Genomic DNA, 21,320 nt, shown 5'->3' with positions numbered 1-21,320 from the left:
AAGAACAAACCTGGGTGCTTTAAACTGGCTGCTCTCCCAGCAGGTACTGGGGGCAAACTGGGAACCCAGAGAGGCTGAAGCTCACTACATCCCTGCCACCCACTTTTCTTCCAAACCTCTCCTACACCAAGAAAATGTTAAGAGCACCCAAAGTCACAATAATAATGTTGTTGATTTTGTCAGGAATCAGCTGGAAATTAAAGGGCTTAAAACCAAGGAAGGGGTTAGAAAAAGAAAGTCCTCAGAATGGGCAGATATGGGTAAATGAAGGTAAATGGGACACAGGGTCACCAGGAGGAGCTGCGGAGGGGAAAGGAACCCAGCCCAGCAGAGAGAAAAAATGTAAATGGAAAAAAAAAAACAGATGCCAGACTCTCACTGGCAGAGATTTTCATAGAACCATGGGATGGTTTGGGTTGGGAGGAACCAACCATGGTCAGGGACACCTCCCAGCAGCCCAGGTTGCTCCAAGCCCCATCCAACCTGGGCTGAGACACTGCCAGGGATGGGGCAGCCACAGCTTCTCTGGGAAACCTGGCACAGGGGCTCAGCACCCTCACACCAAACTATTTCTCCCTCTCATCTCCTCTCCATCTCCCCTGTTCCATCTGGAAACCCTTCCCCCTCATCCCATCCCTCCCTGCCCTTGTCCCCAGTCCCTCCCCAGCTTTCCTTTGCAGAAATCAGAGGCACTTTGTGCTTTGCTTTTGGGTGGGTGGCAACGATGAGGAGCAGAGGGGCCACACTGTACATGTGGAAAGGTGGAAAAAGAACTGTCCTGAAGCAGAGAGAAGGCAAAAGTCTCTTGGAGTAGCTCTGTGAAGTGCTGGATATTGTGATTGACTTGGGAAATTGCTTTCAGCAGGCTCTGCTCATCCACTGTCTTCAAACCTATCAATACAGCAGCTTCAGCCTCCAGTTCCCATCCAGGCCCTAATAAAGCTGTCGGAGCAAAATGTTTGCAGAAGAAATTTCCATTGAAAGTTGTCTTCTGACAGACTCCTAAAAGTCTTTTTTCTTCTTTTTTTCTTTATTTTTTTTTTCTTGCATCCAAGGCCACAGCAGCACGGGAAGGGAACACAAATTGCTTTGCAGGGAAAATATGCCAAGAATGTAATTCTCTTCCTTCAAGTAAATGGATTCCTTTTAATAGGTGGAAGGCTCCAGCATTATTAATTAAGACTCTGCAGACAGCTGATTTGAGAAGTTTTTGAGATCAGCTCCAATGTATTAAGGTTGATGCCAACCCAAATGATTTCAGCACCAAGCTTTGAAACTTATCTCCAATTTCCCTTCCTTCTTTCCCTGTATTTTGAAAAGGAATAAACCAGTCCCAGGAAAGGAGCAACCTTGCTGCCTGCTTTTAAAACCCTGCAATGTGGGGGTTTTTTTGTCATTGCTGTTAAAAATGACAACTAAAAACCAAGCTGATAATCCAGACAGCCTGAAAATAGAGAGAATCTCCCTTTTACTCAGCTTAAAAGGCACTTTCTTTGCAGCATCTGTACTTGTTAGAATGCAGTTGGGTGGCAATCTGAAAAGCATTAAAACCTCCCCAATAATTTCTACTGAAATCAGCCTGGAAGCTCAAGCACAGCCCTTCCTAAATTATATATAAGAACATTTATTTATGTTATCCCTATTATTTTGATTATTCAATAAAAGCACTGAGTAAGAACAAGCTTTGTCTAAAGGAAAAAAATTGTGTTTGCTGTGCTCAAAGGGGGAAAAAAAAAGAAGTAGAATCCCACAGCTGAAACAACACTGTAAGCAAATGATTTACTTCAGTCTCTGTTACCAACTCACAGTCACATCCTTACAACTACAATAGACACACTTTTCTTACAGCTCTGAAGAACCAGAATTTAATTGCAGTTTTGCTTTAAACATCAAAGTTTACAGCTGCTCTTTAAGGAGGGGAAAGTTGGACAAATACGAAACCAAAGAACCAGAGAAGTGCTCAGAACAAATAAATGGTCTTTAAAAACCACCCCTTCATGTTTCTTAAGCCAAAGGGGTGAACCTGGGGGTGAGTCAGAACTCTGAGTTCCTACGTGCAGCTAATCAGTGGAGGAAAAAACCAGAATTCCTCTTTGGTTTGCTTACAAGTGCCCAGCAGGCATCACCTCTGCATCCAGCTGGCAGGCAGGCAATGGGGGCTGAATTCTGAGAGCCCTGAACCCAAGACCCCCAGATATTGCTGCTCAGGACCATTTTTCCTAAGATGAGCTCAGTACTAAGCTGTGGCACAGGTACTGTATTCCCAGGAGATGCAGAGCACTTGGATGGAGCTTTTGGAAGCAGATTTTGGCAGCTCTCCTTCACCCTAAGCACCACCTCACCCCATAACACACCCATCAATCCTCTGAAGGGCTGGGATGCTGCTTATCATGAAAGGGGTCTAATTTAGCATTGCAAAGCCCAATCTTACTTCAGTGCACCTCATTATTGCACCAGAAGTGATCTTTCCCTGATTTCTTAGGGAAATATTTAAGACCACACACAAAGGATGGCATCTGGGAAACTCTGAGCATGTCTGAGTGTCTCCAACAAGGATGCTCCAACCTGGCAGCTCCCACCCTCTGTTTTCCCACAGCCCTTGGCATCCAGGGGAGCATCCATACCAGATAAAACCAACATCAGAAGGGAGGGATGTCAGCTGCTGTCTTCTCCCTGGAGGCCTCTAATCCCCTTGACAGGAAATTATCTAGAAAAAAAAAAAAAAAAGACACTGACAGTGATATTGTTGAAAACTGATTCTATCTGGATTCAGAACTGTGCTGGGGAAGAAAATGAGGTGTCAATGGTTCTGGCTTTGCTATGCCCTTGCAAGTCTGCACCTCGAGGCTGGATTTAAGGAATCTTGCAAGAATCCTGACACAAAATGCTCTTGGGTGTAAGTTTGAAATGAGGTGCTCTCCTTGCCACCCCTCCATCACTTTCAGCTGGGTTTCTAAAAGACTACCCTGCTGTGTCAAACCAACCTGGAGCTGGATGCATTAAATAAGAAAAGATGGGCTTTTCCAGGCTTGGTTCTCTCCAGGCTGCTGTTGGCAATGCAGCAGATGGGTTTCTTCTGGGTGGGGATTTCTCAGCTGCAGTGTAATGGTTTCCCATTAATAATACACCCAATTGAGGCAACAAGAAGAAGTGAAAGGGCAGATTGTAATTAGCCTTGTGCAGCAACCAGGTACCCAAAATGCAGCTCATTATTTCAGCTCATCTAAATGCTTGTCCTCTTAACAGTAACACAAAACTGCCTTCTGCTGGGGCTGCCCAGGTAAAAAACCTGTCCTGCTAAGCTGTGTCTGGGAAGCTGCAGGGGTTTTAATTGTGCAAACTCTCTGTAGAAAGGAATTTGAAGTGAAAGGCACAAGAAGTTGGGGTTGTTCAGCCTGGAGAGGGGGAGAATCTGAGGGTCCTCCAATATCTGAAGGGGCTACAAGAAAGCTGGGGGAGGGCTTTGGACATGGGGGGGTAGGGAGAGGAGAAGGGAAATGGGTTAAAACTTGGAGAGAAAGGGCAGATTGAGGTTGGAAAGGAGGAAGAAATTCTTTCTTGGGAGGGTGGTGAAACATTGGAACAGGTTTCCCAGAGAAGCTGTGGCTGCCCCATCCCTGGCAGTGTCTCAGCCCAGGTTGGATGGGGCTTGGAGCAACCTGGGCTGGTGGGAGGTGTCCCTGACCATGGCAGGGGGGTGGGAATGGAAGAGCTTTAAGGTCCCTCTCAACCCAAACCATTCCATGATCAGTCAGTCACCAACTCAGCTTAAAGGCAATGGAATTTCAACCACTTTGTTGCAGAACCTCCTGATTTTCTCTCCTGTAACACTACAGCCAGCATCTCACTGTGACAACTTTGTTTATCCCATCTTAAAGGGTTGTGAGATGTTGATAATGGGAATATTAGAGGAAAAGAAATACAAATGAAGTCTTGCTCTTACAAGCTCTCCTTATTTCTGCTGGAATTGTTCTTCCCTTTGATGTGCATGTCAAAGTATTCTCAGGAACACCAGCAACTACAGGGTTTTCCCCTCTGTACTTTAACACAGACACTGTAATACTAAAGGGAAACTGAGAGCAGTTTGCACTCTTTTACTTAAATCTGCTGCTTTTCTAGCTGCTCTTCAAAGCTGCAGTGAAGCAAGAAAAAAGTCCCTTTGATCTCACTGGAAAATGGATAAGGTTCCTATGGAAAGCAGAGAAAAGGCTAATTCCAACTTTTCCTCAAAGATTGCTCTTTTGCCTCATTCCTTGTGAAGCCCCAGTGCTGGCTTTGTGTTTTGAGGGACATTCTGTTTGAAGTTACAATTTTCTTTTTTTCTTCTTTTTTTTTTTTTTTTGTTTATACTTATCAGTATTTTCAAGGTTTCTGGCCAGATCAGCAAAAAAAAATTTAAATCTACTTGACATGGCCATGCATGAAATTATTTCTTTTCAGACAAGTAAAGTTACCAATTGACATCAAGAGAAGAAATTATTAGCTCTAAAAAACTGGTGAAATAAATGAAATGAAAACCTTTTTGACTCCACCAAAGCTACAGAAGTTCTTTGACAAATTTCTGGAGGAAATAACCAGTAAAACTGAAATTCCTACCTGGGTTTCTAAGAACAGAATTTCCTACCAGAAATAATACATTCTGCCCCAACTAAGGAAATCATCCACAAATTTGGTTTCAAGTCTCATGGCTTGAAGAGCTGATCAAAAGAAGAAGGTAAGGGTGTAAAAATAAATGCCTAATTTCTCCCGAAATCCACTGGTTCTAAAACAAATTAACCTGAAGCTTTTACAATGAGAAAGTAAAAGTCAGATTGGGTGCCCAAAAATCCTTGGTCTGGTTTTGTTGTAAGACTCCTACAGAAAAAAAAAATCATCATTCTCAGAAAGGACTCAAGTGATTACTGTCCCCCAGCTTCAAGTCCTTCAGATTAAAAATTGAGATAATGGAAACAAAAGCTCCTAAAAATTCATTGGGAAATTGATTTGGAGAATAAATAGAGAGTGTGATCTGATTAAAGCCATTAGGGATAATGCAAGCTGTCTGTTCACACACTGAGCTGCCAGGGCCCATCCTGCAGTGATCTATGAGATGCAGAATAAATTGGAATTGGGGGAAGCACATCGTTGAGGACAGTGAAAAAGAAAAAGGTGTTACTGCAGGTTAGTCTGGAATTCTCTGCTAATCATGCCAAGAGATCAGGTGGAATGGCAGAAAATCTACATTTAGGAAAAAAAAAAAAAAAAAAAAAAGAGTTTTCAACTTGCCTTGCTGAAGGTGGAGACATTGTTCTTGGTAACCCAGGAGGATGAAGCTGTGGACACTCAAGTGCTGTGCCCTTGCTGCCAAGGTGGAATAATTCCTTTTGGATAATTGTCTGGATATCAGAGCTGCTTTCTGACACCTATGGGGGGAAAAAAAGCTCCTTCCACAAGGGTTCTGCCCTCTCCTGCTGCTGGCTGGATCACAAACCTGGAGTGGCTGAAGGGAACAACCCCTCTGCCAGCCTTCCGGACATGGCTGAGATTTTAATGTAAAGAGGGAAAGTAGTTGGCTGCACTCAAATAATACCAATCTTTTGAGTATTTCATCCACTTTGAAGATGAAAACCTGCTAGTTGCACTTAGCAAGCTACAGGTCATGAAAACCCCAGAATTTTTAAATAAATCTACCTGGAAAGCAGCTGCAAGCATCAGTTTCTATTTGCTGCATCTGCACAGCCCAGCAGGTCCTGAGCTGGCTTGGAGACATTATCTGCACAAAACCCTTCAGAGCTGAAAGGCTTTTAATAACCCTTCAGATTTTGTTCTGAGCTCTGAATTGCTGGATTCCCTTTCTTTGAAGTCAAATCTTTGGAAGATTCTGCAATTTGACATTCAGATTTGGATCTGACTGAGAAAACGCTGGGCAAGTGCTGCAGAGGGGAGCAGCCCAGCATCATTGATGGGATCTAATGACTTGCTAATGGCCACAGATGGAAATGTTTGGCCACTGCTCATTGTCTTTTCAGTAAGATTTGATGGACGAGATCATGGATGGGGCTGCAGACTTTTTTTTTCCTTTTTATTTTTATTTTTTTTTTAACCAGCTATGCAGCAATTACAATCCCATCAGGGAATATCAGGCAGAATTCACTCAATTAGAGCAGGAGTTATATGTGCTGTCAGGAATCCTGCTAGTTTGTGCCAAACAGCTTTTGTGCTCCTATAAGAATGAATTAAGGATTAAAATCTTTATTTTTTTTTTAATACTAGTGATGGGTATTCATTAACATGACTAACATTAATAAGATAAAATGTGGAGATACTCCCTAAATAGCAAGGATTAGACAAATTGCCAAGAAAAAAAAAAAAAGAAAAAGGAGTTAAATACAAATTTTTTTTTAAAAGTCAGCTGTGTTTATCAGCAGCTCCAAATTCATTTGGTCAAAGCATTAGCTTTGGAGTGCAAAATGGGATTAGTCAACATGGCTTATAGCCTAATGTAGCTTACATGGACAGATGATGGGGGAGTGAGATTTCCTTCAAGAAAAGCTCATTTAAATGTGTCCGTGGCTCTCCCTCCTTCTTATTTTGCAGAGTCTGTGGGGCAGTAAAGTGGAAAAGGACTTTGGAAAGTCATGGTCATTCCAGGGCACTGGGAAGTGCTTTGCAGCCTTCAGGGGTTGGCAGCATTTGGAAGGGATGCTCTGTGGGTCCTTCTGGAGGACATACCCATGACCAGCTGATCTGAAAGTACAGGAGGAAAGATCCAGTGACCTTGAGAGTCCCCTTCTGCTCCATACCCCTACCAAATGTAGGGTCCTACCCATCTGCAGCCTGGCTGCTTCCTGTCATCCAGCAAGAAATGGAAAGGAGAAAGGAAAATCATCCCCCAGGTAGAGCTCTCTGTGGGCCAAACACAACAAGCAATAGAGGAGCCTTATGGACACGGCCCTTTTATTCCTCATGTCTTTCCCAGACCCCCTCTCTGACTCCACTCCTTCCCTCCTGTGAGATCCCAGCCCAGTGATGGAGAGGACTTGGAAGACGAGAACAACTTTGTCCTCTTGGTTGTCCCTCTGATCTTCCTCCTGTTTCACCCACTGCCTGAGAGCCACAAATGGGGCTCCAGACAGCAAGAGATGACCTTGAAAATATTCACTTCTTCACCTGCTTAAACCTGAGTTATAATTGCATGTTCCACTCTTCCAGGATGGCTCTGCCTAGCAGTCGAAGCCAACCTTTCCCTGCTATATTTCTTTCCCTTTTACTGTAAGCTATTTGCAACAGGGGTCACCATTCCCTGGGTGTTTGCTAAAAGGAAGAGAGCCTGGAGATTTAAAAAGAAAGAGAAAAAAATAAAAGAAAGGTCATCCAGGTAGGGGAAGACATACATCTTGTAACTCAATTACAGATCTTTCACGCTGCAGCTCGTTCAGCTTAGTGATGTCTCCCTCTCATCCTCTGTCACCTGAGATGTTCTCACCAAGGGAAAGTTAGTTAGTTCTTTGGAAGCTGTGTCTACAGAGGTCTTACACAAGCTACAAATCAGTTTTATTGATCCACATGCCCCGAAAAACTTACAATAATTGGAAGGAAAAAAAAAAAACCAACCCAACACCCTCAAGTTAGAACAGAGGTGAATATCTGTTTGTCATGACCTACACTGAAAAATCTTCTGCTTAAAGGTAAAGCTTCAGATTAAGCAGTTTTCTGGGAAATTTGCAATGATTAACTGTGTGACCCCAGCTAATACCAAGTCCCTGGCAGAGAGACAGGTTGGTAGAACAGCAGGATATCATTTTGGTAACCTAATTGCATTTCACATCTTTGTTCCTACAGTTGTCTTTGGGGATGCTGAGCAAACCATTCAATTGCCTCCTGAATTACAACCAGAGCTGGAAAGTTCATCACTTTTGTGATGCATCTCCCCCTTTCTGCTTGGAATTTGGGGAATGTCAAACGTTTTCTGCACTTCTGAGTGCTGCAGGAAGCTGCTACACAAAAAGGCAATTTTAAGATGGATGTCTTAGTGCAGGAGGAATGACAGAGCTCTGAATGAACAGCAAGTGAACAAGCAAAGATACTGAAGCTGAGCAGGATTTACCCAGGAAAACCTGAATATACCTCATTACTGGAGAAAACTCACTAAAAAGCCCAAACAAACATCTTATTGAAGGAGGAGAAAATAAAAGGGAATCACAAGACTAAATAGTCCTGGGAGGAAAAATTTTCAGACACCTCTTGTTTAGTGTTAGAGACTTGGAAGCTGTTAAATACCAACACAGAATTACAGAATTCCAGGCTGGTTTTAGGTGGGAGGGGACCTTCCAGTGCCACCCCCTGCCATGATCAGGGACACCTCCCAGCAGCCCAGGTTGCTCCAAGCCCCATCCAACCTGGGCTGAGACACTGCCAGGGATGGGGCAGCCACAACTGGATGGATTCCTGTCTCTTACCTCACCAACAGCCTTGAAAGAAATGGCTGTTCCCCTTTAAACAGTCACTATTCCAGACAGTTATGTGTTGAAGAAATAGTTTGGTGTGAGGGTGCTGAGCCCCTGTGCCAGGTTTCCCAGAGAAGCTGTGGCTGCCCCATCCCTGGCAGTGTCTCAGCCCAGGTTGGATGGGGCTTGGAGCAACCTGGGCTGGTGGGAGGTGTCCCTGACCATGGTTGGTTCCTCCCAACCCAAACCATCTCATGGTTTTATGAAAATCTCTGCCAGTGAGAGTCTGGCATCTGTTTTTTTTCCTTTTACATTTTTTCTCTCTGCTGGGCTGGGTTCCTTTCCCCTCTGCAGCTCCTCCTGGTGACCCTGTGTCCCATTTACCTTCATTTACCCATATCTGGCCATTCTGAGGACTTTCTTTTTCTAACCCCTTCCTTGGTTTTAAGCCCTTTAATTTCCAGCTGATTCCTGACAAAATCAACAACATTATTATTGTGACTTTGGGTGCTCTTAACATTTTCTTGGTGTAGGAGAGGTTTGGAAGAAAAGTGGGTGGCAGGGATGTAGTGAGCTTCAGCCTCTCCGGGTTCCCAGTTTGCCCCCAGTACCTGCTGGGAGAGCAGCCAGTTTAAAGCACCCAGGTTTGTTCTTGATGAAGTTTTCCTGCCTGGTGCACCAAATTGCTGGGAAATGTCACCCTATCCAAAATATCTCCTCAGTTTCCACTTGTGGAGCTGATGATGAGCTATGGGGGCAGCAAGAACCATGGCAGGGGGTGGCAATGGAGGAGCTTTAAGGTCCCTCCCAACCCAAACCAGTCTGGGATCCTATGAGACAGAGTTGGACCTGCCAAAACCACTCCCAACACACCAGTGCAGTAAAGTGAGGATGAGCAGATATTAAAGTGCCTTCCTGGCCCAAACCCAAACAGCAGCAGAGCCCCAGACCTGCAGAGGGCTGGACTGAGGCAAAGTCCCTTGGGTCCACTCAAAGACCTGAAAATCCAACCTTGCTTTCCACAGTAGAACCCCACTTCTCAGCAGGTCTGTAACTCAGGAACTACTGCTTTTAAGCTAAAATCCAAGCTATCAGCTGCAAACATTTTAGAAAAAAACCTGGAAGTTGTGCATTTCCTCAAATGGGCCATCAAGAATATACTGCATTTTTTCATCTTCATTTTTATAATACTTAATTTGCTTATCTATTTGTCTTTGCCCAGTGTAGTAATAACTTGTCTTTGTGCCTGGCTCCCACAAAGACATTTCAATATGCTACATGTTAGCACCACAGTATGATTTAGAGGAAAGGCTCTAAAAAAGGAATGATTTATATAAAATACTCTTGATACATAAAAATTCCTTCTCTTTCAAACAGTAAATCCTCTTTATCAGTAATAAATTTTCAGTCTGGTTTTTTTATTATTTGTCTAGTTGAGGAAAGAATAAAGAGAATTTACTGATCTTAATAAAATTAGCAAGCAGGAAATAAACATTAAATTATATGATGAGGTTGTCATGGATCTCCCTCAGCCTTCAGAGCTGCTGCAGCAGGCAGATGAGGATGCTTTCCTCCTGAACCTGGCACAATTCATCAAGATAGTTAAAGTACAATTAATTTACCATTTAACAAATCCTCCTGCTCACCTGTTTAACCTCAGAATCCCATGAAGCATCCAGAAGAGCTGCTACTCAACACCTCGGGCCATGTTCAACACCCCCATGCCCAAAACCTGCAGAAACAGCTCCAACAGACCAGGGATAATTTACAGCCACTGAGGATCAGGTTCAGTTCTCCTGAGCAAGAATAATTTGCAGTCAGGAGGAGAGAAAATCCCAAGGTGGAACATGAAGCTGAAAAAGGCCAAGCAAAACTGTTTAGAGACAGAGTTTGAGTCTTTAAACAGCAAAGGGATTTATTTTCGGATCCGGGGAACCCCCCAGCTTGTACTGGACAAAGAGTTCCAAGGGTTAGGGAAAGGGTTAGGATATTTATACAGTAAAAGGGGAGGTCACATCATCCTTACATACATATTCATCACAGGTGGAGTCTGGGCGGAGTTGTCCTTTTGGGGATGTGTTCGGGGGTCTTTGGGGGTCTTCAGATGAAGTAACGAAGTCTTCCTCAGGGTTGAACTTTTTACCTTTCTTGCTCTTGATGACTTCATCCCCTTGTTATAGAGGATAATTGGACCCTTGCAATAAAACTTCCCCTTACCTGCTAGTTCTGGCAGCCTCATCCTGCCTTTCATGCCAGTGTTTGCACTCCCCCAGTGCCCAGCTGTCTAAGTGGTGCCAGGACTTACACTTCTAATTATCTCCAAGACAGAAGTTAATCCCCTTAGGGTCTTGACATGTCTCATCTGCTTTTGGTCACTTCTTTCTTAGTTTATCCCTGAATTCTACTGGTTATAAACACAAATCTATTAACATATATTACAAGTTCTAATTCTACATAAAGTAAATTCACACAAACTGTTTGGCCTGATCCACTCTCTTCTTCAAACAAAGCCAAGGGACTGACTTGTAGCAGCCACCAGCAGAGGAGGCTTCAAAAAGGGAGTTGCAGGGCACACCACCAAGAGATGGGGAAAAAAAATAAATAAATCTGCTCCTGACAATAACTGTCGGGCTAATCCTAAAAGAGGACGATTGGTTTAAATGAAGTGAAAGAGGATTCCCCCTCTCCTTTCAATTTTCACAGCTCTGGCTGTTTTAATTACCCAGCAAACCGTGTGTCTTGCTGGGGTCACCTCAACTGGTGGTTCCATAGACCCGGGAGAAATTGAGGGAAAAATTGAGGGAAAAAAGAAAAAAAAAAAAAAAAGCATTTTTTTTCCCTCTTGACATTTTTTTTACCTTTCAGTTTCATTGAATTTCCTCCATTTCTCATGCTCAGGCAGAGCTGGACACTTGTGTTTTCAGCCTCTGCCCCTTAGACAACCTTTACAGCCACTCAAACCTTCATCCCCTTGGAGAAGAAAGGTGCTTGCAGATGCTCTTTACAGAAGAGCTTTGCTTACCTCAGCCTTTACCTCTCAACTCTCTCTAGTTCTGCAAGATCTTTTTAACAAACACCACCCAGGGCTCCCATCCAAGCTACATCATTGATTTCAAGTGTTCTGTGAGCTTGCCCCTGAAGGTCTCTCTCAGAGCCTCTCTTACCTTGCTAGCTTGATTTTTTATTTTTATTTTTTTCCATAACTTTCAGTGCAGCAGCTACACTCCCTGTTTGGTCCTCTTACTGACCCTCTAAAATCCTTAAATCCTACAGACTGTTAAAGTTCTCCTTCAGCAAACTCTTCAGCCTCACCTGTCCCCAGGTGTCACAGAGTGTTCAGGTCTCTGATGTCCCTCCATTTGTCCATGTGGCTCTCCTGGAAAAGACCAAAAAAAAACAACTTTTTTTTAAAAATGCTTTGTTCATTTGGAGATTTTGCTAGCTCGGAGCTTCCCTTTCCAATTATTATTTATGTTTTTCCCAGTGTTTTGGGAGACAATGACTAAAAAATGGATTAAACACAAATCCATCTGCCCAGAACATGGAAAGTTCTCTGGAATCTTTTTGTCATCTTTTTGCTACTCTGACCCCTTTTTTCAGGTCCTTGCCTGTGATGTTTCTCTCAGCAGAGGTGGCCAGAAGGCTGACACAGCTACAGAGCCCCTGTCCTGTTTTGTCCCCACTCTGTTTCTCTCCCCTTTCCTCCCTAGGGAACAGATTGGGTCAGCTCCAGATGATGATGCTCAGGGCTCCTCTGGGCTTCTGCTCCTTCCATTTCCCTTCTATCCCCAGCTGGGAAAAGGGCAGCCCCAGACTCACTGCAGCACTGGGAACTGCCAGGGAGTCACAGATATTTCCCTGGATTTTTCTATCCCTGTATTGTCCTGGTTTGGGCCAGGATAAAGGTGATTTTCTGTCTTGTACTTTTGCTTTCAGCTCAGTCTCTTGTAAGTAGTTGCACTTGCTGAAATTAACAGCAAGTTTCTCAGACAGTGTGTGCTTCTAGGACTGATAACACTTGATGTTGATAGTTACTGCTAGAGACTGGTGTGCAGAGCCAAGGACACTGCTCAGCTCTGAGGAAAACATTTTACCGTCCAGGAGGATAAAGAGGTCCCACCTGAGCCCTGCTTTGGGGAGGAACAGACAAGATAGATGCTAGAATTGACCAAACAGAGGATTCCATCCCATATACATCACACTCAGTATAAATTTGAGGCATCATGAGGGCCGAGCCAGATCTTTTCCGGATTTCCAGATTTCCAGACTTCTGGATTTCCTGATTTCTCTTCTTGCCTTCCTTCTCGGCATCCTGGAAGGATCCTGTCCGTTCGTCTGCCTGTGCTCCTGATCCATCCCAGCCCATATCTGTGTGTTCCTGCCTCCAGCTCCCAACTGCTGCTGACCCCAGGATTCCAGCCTGGACTTTCCCAGGGCTGCCCTACAGCCTCGGTGGTGACGTGAGAGTTATTGGGGGAGAGAGGGGAGGAATGTGGTTTCCATTTTCCTGTATATTTGTATAGATTTAGTAATTTTACCTATTTATCATTACTGTTTCATTAAAGTTGTGTAGTTTAGTTTCCAACCCATCAGTCTCTCTCCCTTATTCTCTCTCCTTTCTCTATCAAGGAGAGAGACATTAATAGAGAGCGTCTGTTATTCAGTTTAATTGCCGGGCCAGTGTTAAACCGTGACACTGTATGAAAGCAGAAAAGTCATCTCAGAGACCTCTTTGGTCTTGCAGGGGGTTCACGAAGAGGTCCAGCAAGAGTTGCTGCCTACCCAGCAGGCACATCTGGCACAGAAAGGCTCTGAACTCAAAAGAGGTGGAGACAGGAAGAGTTCGGGGAGGAAAACATTAATATTCAGATTATTTTCATAGAATCATAGAATTGGCTGGGTTGGAAGGGACCTCAGAGATCATCGAGTCCAACCCTTGAACCACCGTTGCGGTTGCTAGACCATGGCACTCAGTGCCACATCCAGGCTCTTTTTAAATATCTCCAGACACGGAGAATCCACTACTTCCCTGGGCAGCCCATTCCAATGCCTGATCACCCTCTCCAGAAAGAAATTCTTTCTCATCTCCAACCTAAACCTCCCCTGGCACAACTTGAGACCCTGCCCTCTTGTCTTGCTGAGAGTTGCCTGGGAAAAGAGCCCAACCCCCCCCTGGCTCCAACCTCCTTTCAGGGAGTTGGAGAGAGTGATGAGGTCTCCCCTGAGCCTCCTCTTCTCCAGGCTGACCAGCTCTCTCAGCCTCTCCTCATAGGGTCTGTGCTCGAGACAACAGTCTTTGTCTCTTCCTGGGCACTTAGTGACGGGCACTGTTGGAGATGAGGATCTTGAAGCAGATGAATCTTTATTTTGGCCACTGGACCCATTTCTAATGAGACTTTTCTGCTTCATAGAATCTATCAGAGAATCCCAGAGTGTCAGATGGGAAGGGCCCCCAAGACCCCTCTGCTTCAACCCTTCTCATCTTCTTGTTTCTCTGAGATGTCTCAGCACCCCCTGGAGCTGAGACTTCCAACTTTCCAGAGTGGGGGAATCCACCCCTTCCCCTGGGAGACCATTCCAAGCTCTGACTGTCCTCATGGGGAAACATTTTCCTCTGGTGTCCAATGGGAATCTGCCCAGGAGCATCTGCCCAGGGTGAGCAGAGCAGCATGCAGAGGGCTGGCTGAGGGGGGGATCTCTGCCTCCTGCTACCCATCCAGAGCTTTTTCCAGTGTTCCAGACCCTGTGCTGTCAGAGCAGGAGCTGCACAAGGGTTCTGAAGGTCCCCATTCCCTGCACTGGGAGCCAAGGGAGAGGAATCTCCCTGGAGATCTGCAAGTGTCTCCATTTCTTTGCTAAATACACCCAGGAAGCCTTTTGATGGCTACTGGTAGCCACCAACATCTCCCCAGCTGCCCTGCCTTTTGCTTTAGGCAGACAACCTGCTCAGGAAGCTCCTCTCATTGACCTGCTCCATATCCAACCTCAGTTTTCCTCACTTTACAGCACTCACAGGAATCAGCACGTTGGGAGTGTCAGGATGCAAAGTGCTGCTGAGAGCTGAGTCCCTGGGACACCACAGCACAGAGAATGGTGGGTCAGGTGGGAAGGGCCCCCAAGGCCCCTCTGCTCCAACCCTTCTCATCTTCTTGTTTCTCTGAGATGTCTCAGCACCCCCTGGAGCTGAGACTTCCAACTTTCCAGAGTGGGGGAATCCACCCCTTCCCTTGGGAAACCACTTCCCAATTCCCACTTATTGGTTATATCCAACAAATTCTAGGCAATGTCTCCAATTAATAATGATGTCCAACTTCCCACCTTACCTTGCCACACTTGGTGTAGTAATTGATGGGCAAATTTCTTCAATTCTTCCCAGTCCCCATTAACACATTAAGCCACAATTACAATATTCTCCTATTTCAAACATGCTGAAGGTTTTACCACATAGCACTGGAATTCCTTTCCATGATATGTGCAGAAGAGGGAACTCATCTGCATAACACTAAATTGGGTTTGAAGGGAGCTGAATCTGCTATTAAGAAATGAATATTTTACAGGCTGCATTAGGAAAAGACAGCATTTAACTGAGCAGCATATAGTTAATTTGATAATTAAAAAACTTATCTTCTAAAACCAGCTGATCTAATCTATGCCTCTTTGTTAATAAGCAAAAGAAAAAAAATTATTGATGCTAATAGGCAGAAATAATTAGTTTAAAGACAGTGGTGAGGGGAAAAGGAGGCTGGAAATGGAGATGGGAAAATACTTAACACCAATACTAACACCCTTAACACCATGTTGTATCCACACTGGTATAATACCAAATAAATTCCTTAATACCATGAAAGAACCAAAATCAATGTGCTGGAACCCAAAGCTCCATAACAGCTGAATTGCAGGTGCCAATATAAGATTGCCAGCATTTTATGCAAGGAATTCCTCAGGATTTTGCCCTTGAGGTGCTTCTAGGAATCAGTGTCTAATCCCAGCTCCCTGAGCATCCCAGCTGTGTCTGACAAACCTGCCTTGCCTTGGATTTTTTTCCCCAGCCTTCATTTCCTTGGCTCAGTAGCTGAGGGCACATTGCAGGGAATCCTGGGCTCAGCCCAGAACTGATCCACTCAGTGCTGACACAGCATAAAAATCATCTAGGAAGGAAGTAAAAAACCAAGAGAGTCACTTTTAGGAGCAATCTTAGACTAAAATCATTTTTTTTTTCCCTTTTAACATCCCACATCTCTCCTTTTGGTCTCCTTGGTTGTCCATCTCCATCTTGGTGCTGCACCTTATAGAGAGGTTCTGCCCATTCTGGGTGTTTCAGCATCATGATGGGGACAGAACCCCCAAGAGTGTCATTAATTCATATTTTTAACCACACCTATCACCTTTTTGCCCTCAGCCAAGTTGCTCCTACCTGAAGCAGACTTCTCTGCTGTCCAAAATAACAATTTCTCTTTCATCATAGGAAGAAAGGAAGAACAAGCTGATCAAGCCAAATCTTTTCAAAGGATTTTTTTTGCCCCCTCCCTTCAGTTTTGCAGTGATGCTACCATGAAAATCTCCTCGTTCCACTCAAAAAGATGCAAGAAAAGCAAATGCAATTGAATTTGCTTACTTTCACACTCAGGGTAAGGCTCTACTGTGTAGTCAGCATGTTCCTGCAGCAAAGATCACTTGGCCTGAGCATCTTTAAAGACAGGGGCAAAAAAAAATTAATAAAAAAAGAATATTCTGAGTTGTTCTAAATACACAGAGTCCTTACCTGGAAAGAAAACCCTCTGTGTTAAATACTGTCACACAGGAAATAAATTAAAAGGTGGAAAGTAACAAGAAATTGGCAAATAAAAAGCAATAACAGCCAAGGGGGAGGTTCTGCTTTTTCTGGACACTCTCCTCAGGTTAAAACAAGGGACTGCTCAACCCACCTCCAGATGTCAGGGGTGGAATGATAGAATTAGGGGGAAGAGTTTCCAGCTGTAAGAGGGGAGATGGAGAGGAGATTGAGAGTTGGGGGTGTTCAGGCTGGAGAAGAGAAGGCTGCAATGGGGAGACCTTAGAGCACCTTCCAGTGCCTGAAGGGGCTCCAGGAAAGCTGGGGAGGGACTGGGGACAAGGGCAGGGAGGGAGGGGATGAGGGGGAAGGGTTTCCAGATGGAAGAGAGATGAGATGTGAGGAAGAAATAGTTTGGTGTGAGGGTGCTGAGCCCCTGTGCCAGGTTTCCCAGAGAAGCTGTGGCTGCCCCATCCCTGGCAGTGTCTCAGCCCTGGTTGGATGGGGCTTGGAGCAACCTGGGCTGGTGGGAGGTGTCCCTGACCATGGTTGGTTCCTCCCAACCCAAACCATTCCATGGTTTTATGAAAATCTCTGCCAGTGAGAGTCAGACATCTGCTTTTTTTTTCCATTTACATTTTTTCTCCCTGCTGGGCTGGGTTCCTTTCCCCTCTGCAGCTCCTCCTGGTGAACCTGTGTCTCATTTACCTTCATTCTATACCTGGCCATTCTGAGGACTTTTTTTTTCTAACCCCTTCTTTGTTTTTAAGCCTTTTACTGAGCTTTTTCTCACCCAAACCAGTTTGGGATTCTATGACAGACACTGGACACCAGCAGCCACCTCACTGCACCCCAAGTCCAACCCAACCCTCAGTGAATGCACAGAGCTAAGCCCTTGGCATCTGCTCTCCCAAAGGGAAATTTCTGCCCCCATCAGCAGTTCCCCCATGGCAAATCTCTTTGGGAAAAAAAGCACTTTGTGCCCTGGCTGTGCAATGTTTCAGGTGAATGGCACATTTGTTTCCAAAACCCCTGACTCTGCCTGCCTGTAAATCCTTCTGCTGACACTTCCCTCGTTCTGCTCCCATCAGCATACATCTTCCAAACAGGGAATGGGCAAAAAAACAGGAGGAAGAGGAGGGGGAGGGAAGATCAAGAAGCAAACCTTCAATCTCATCTAAGCCACAAAACTCAAGCTGCTGACAGAGCCAATCATTCAAAAGGGACCGAAACCCAAACCTGGACACAAACTGCAACTCCAAGGTGTCTTTTCTTACACCTGAGCAAACCTGCAGCACTTGCACTGCATCTGCAATCCCAACAACACCTGAACCACTTGTACCCTTGTCCTCTGGCTCATCCTCCACCTCCAGCTCTCTCCTTTGACAGCTTTGTGAGCACATTCAAGGCCTCAAGTCCCATTTCCTTGCTCCCAGCCCTCTAAGGGTTAAACCCCAGCCCAAACGTCTGACTTGCTAAATAGGGTTTTCTCTCAAGTCAGGAACCTCACCACAAATAATGCCACAAAGGGTTCAACCATCAGGCATGTCATGGGTTGTTAGGACATGTGTCAGTCCAGGGGGGTTTTGTTGTCACACAGCACAGAGAGGAGAAATGGCCTGGGAGTGAAAAGACAGAGAGGGAATGGGCAGTGACCACCAGATCCCAGCAAGGAAATCTCAGGTTGTCAGCTGTAAATTTCCCAAATTACAAAGCAAGGAGGCAGGGCAGCTGCACATGAACATTTCCCTGACTACAATCAACCCCTGGGCAGCTCTCATCTGTCTTTCCAATGCACCCCATCTACCACCCCAAACACAGCTCTGAGGGTGCACTTATAGCCCTGGTACTCACCTGAGAGCTCATTTTCTTCTTCTTCTTCTTGGATACATCTTGGACTGTGTTTTGGTTTTGGGGTTTTTTGGGGGATTTCAGGTTGGTTTGGGGTTTTTTTGAGATACAGAAGCTTTTCAATTATTTTGATCATATCCCCATCTCCAGAAAAGAAATAGTTAACCACCTCATAGAGCAGAGCACGTCCTCCACTGTTAGACTGGACATTCAGAATATTCTTGACTGAGAGGGGGTCAAACACTGGAAGAGGTTCCATAGAGAGATGGTCAATGTCTCCAGCCTCTCAGTGCCTTTGGACCATGCCCTTAACAGCATTTTAACTTCTGTGCTCAGCCAGCTGGGTAGGTGATTGCTGTAGGTCCTCTCCAACTAAAATCTCTTTTCTATCCTACTCCAATCTAAATCTCCTTTTCCCATCTCCACATCCCACTGGAAGAAAACACCTTCCCAAAGCAGACATTAAGAGCTACAACTGATGTTAAGGAACCACCAATACTTGCACAGACCCATAAAGTGGCTCTGGATACCTCTATCTCTCTGATGGATAAGAAAGCTGAAGGAACAGATGGACTGGAAAACAACTTGGGTTATTCTAAGGGAACAGCACCATCCATGATGCTTAAACAAAAGGACATTGCCTGCTCCACTTCTTTTTTTTTTCCCCTCACATTACAGGAGCATTACAGGCCAAAAAGGGCTCCTGGAAAATTAAATACAGAAAGCTTCCAGAATTACACAGAATTCTAACACCCAGGCCAGCACTCTGCCTGATCTGAAGATGAAACAAAAAGAGGCAGTGAAGATCAAACAGTTGCCTGCAGAGCCTGGTACAAATTTCAGCCTTTTTGCTAATGCAGTCCCACAAGAAGAAGAAGATAAAGAGAGAAAATTTTAAGCTTAAAGCCTGGCAAGAAAGGACAGAGAGAAATGCTCTTGTTGGGAGTCTCAGCCTTTCATTTCACTGCACAAGACCACCCAGGCTCCATCTGTTGGACACCAGGGAGAGATGGGGAGGGATATTCAAGCTCTTTAAGTTACCTTGGACCTTGGAAGCAGCACTGCCAGGTTACCATGGCATTCCTCCCAGAATAATATTTAGTGTTGCTCAGCAAGGCTACATGACACACAGAGACACAAAAGCCACCAAAACATGATGGAAATTCCCCAAGCAGCAGCTGATTCAGAGCCAGTGTGGGGCTGGCTGCTCAGTTCTGCAGTTTGCAAGCACTCCTGGTGGGAGGACTCTCAAAGGGCACCAGCAGGTACCAAAACTGCCTGAGATCAGCCCCAACCTTCCCTCTGCTCTGAAAACCTTGCTAGGAAACCACAGGAGGTTCACAGCATCAAATCCAAAAAGCCTCATCCAGAAGGAGCCCAGGAAATAGATCTCTGGGGTCATTTCTCTGTAGGTGACTCAGATCCATCCCAAAGCTCAGCCCTCCAGAGCACAGAAGAGAAATGGAAATTCCAGCTGGGTTTGCTCATTTGGGGGGTAGATGAATTCTTATTGAGGCTCACTCAGTAGAGAAACATCTGGAACATAGACATTACAGACCTTACTCAGGGCTTACTCAGGCCTCCAGCTGTTCCACATCTCTCCCAAATGAGCTTAAATACTCTCTGAGGGCTCCTCCCTTTGCAGGGGTTTGGAAGTGAAGGCAGATTGGGGAGTTTTTAGGATGGATGTCACCTACTGCTATTTCAGAAGGCTGCTGGGACCTCCCAAATGGGTTTTTTTCCATCCCTACTCATTGGACACTGTCAAAGAATGAGCTTTCCTCTCCCTCTAGCAGCCATCCCCTGCCTGGGGTCTGGGATGGTTTTACCCAATAACCAGGTGATAGATGGTGTCTTGGTGCCCCATTACCCTCCCAGGGGAAGATTAAAAGGGGAATAAAAGGGAGAGACTTTAAGGTTGAAGAAAAACCTCAGATAGGTTTAATAAAGTGGTAGTAACAATGGGGAATTGTAAATATACACAAATGTGTACATAAGAAACCCAACCTCTTCACTTGGCAGTTCCTTCCAAACCAGAAAAGTCCCAGACTGGACTCAGCAGCAGGTTGGGGGTTCCTGATCCCAGGATCCTGGTGACAAAACCCTTGAAGTCACCCCAGTCCTAGGTGGGGAGGCAGGAGGAGGTGACCCATCCCAGTGAACCAGGTTCTTCTCCAGGGAGGAGACCAGGAGTGGGAGCAATGCCAAACAAGCAGATCCCAGCCAGAGAAACCAGCAGAAAGCTGTCCTGGCAGCCATTTTATACAGACCTCCATAGGAAGGAGTGCTGTGATTGGTCCATTTGGGCCACCTGAGCCATCCTCTCCTTCCCATTGCAAATGCCACATCAACAGCTGGGCAGATGCTGGGGGGGTCCTGGGGAGGTTGGGGTCAGAATAACCCTAAGCAAATTTTATCCTGGTCCTCTCAAGGGTTCAGGGGGGATTAATTAGCCATTAATGACCTGTTTCCCCATCACCTGGCCCTGTAGAGGAGGACAGCAGAGAGCAGTAAGTGTTTTCATGATGTCCTGTTTGTCCACCTGCACTGGATCTGGGTTGCCATGAGCTCCCTTCTGCTGAATCCCTGCAGGGCCAAAGGAGGGCAATGCTTCTCTGGGTTTGCTTTTCAAAGCAGACCTCAAGGATCATCAGCTGCACAGAACCATTCTGCTTGGAAAAGACCTTTAAGATCATCAAGTCCAACCACAACCTCATTCTCCCAACCATGAGCCAACTCTACCAAGTCTCGTGCTAAACCTTGTCCCTCAGCACCAAATCTTTTAAATGTCTTTTAAATACCTCCAGGGATGGGGATTCAACCACCTCCCTGGGCAGCCTGCTCCAGTGTTTGGTTACCCTTTCCATGGAGAATATTCTTCTAATATTTAATCTAAAGCTCCCCTGGTGCTGAGCAGATGCTGTTGATGGGTGAGCCTGCTCTGAAAGGATGGGACCCACTATAAAGAGGAGCTGGAGGAATGCTTCCAGAAATGGGACCTAAAACTGCTCCAGGCAATAATCAAGCATAAAGTGTCACTCTCTCCTTGAAACAACCAGCTACAAATTCCCAGGCCTCCAGCAGGATGGCTCTTGTTCCAATTCTGGAATACATTATTCCAGCAGAGCTGCTGGATAGTCAGTGCATATTGTTTAAAGTTGCTGGGGTTGGGAATTGGGGTTGTTCAGCAGGGAGAAGAGAAGCTCCAGGGTGTCCTTATTGCAAATTTCCAGGATCTGAGGGATCCTACAAGAAAGCTGGGGGAGGGTTTT

The sequence above is a fragment of the Calypte anna genome, chromosome 5A (assembly GCF_003957555.1).
Source record: "Calypte anna isolate BGI_N300 chromosome 5A, bCalAnn1_v1.p, whole genome shotgun sequence".
Taxonomy (NCBI): domain Eukaryota; kingdom Metazoa; phylum Chordata; class Aves; order Apodiformes; family Trochilidae; genus Calypte; species Calypte anna.
The sequence above is the reverse complement of the archived record's forward strand: the minus strand, read 5'-3'. Positions refer to the sequence as shown.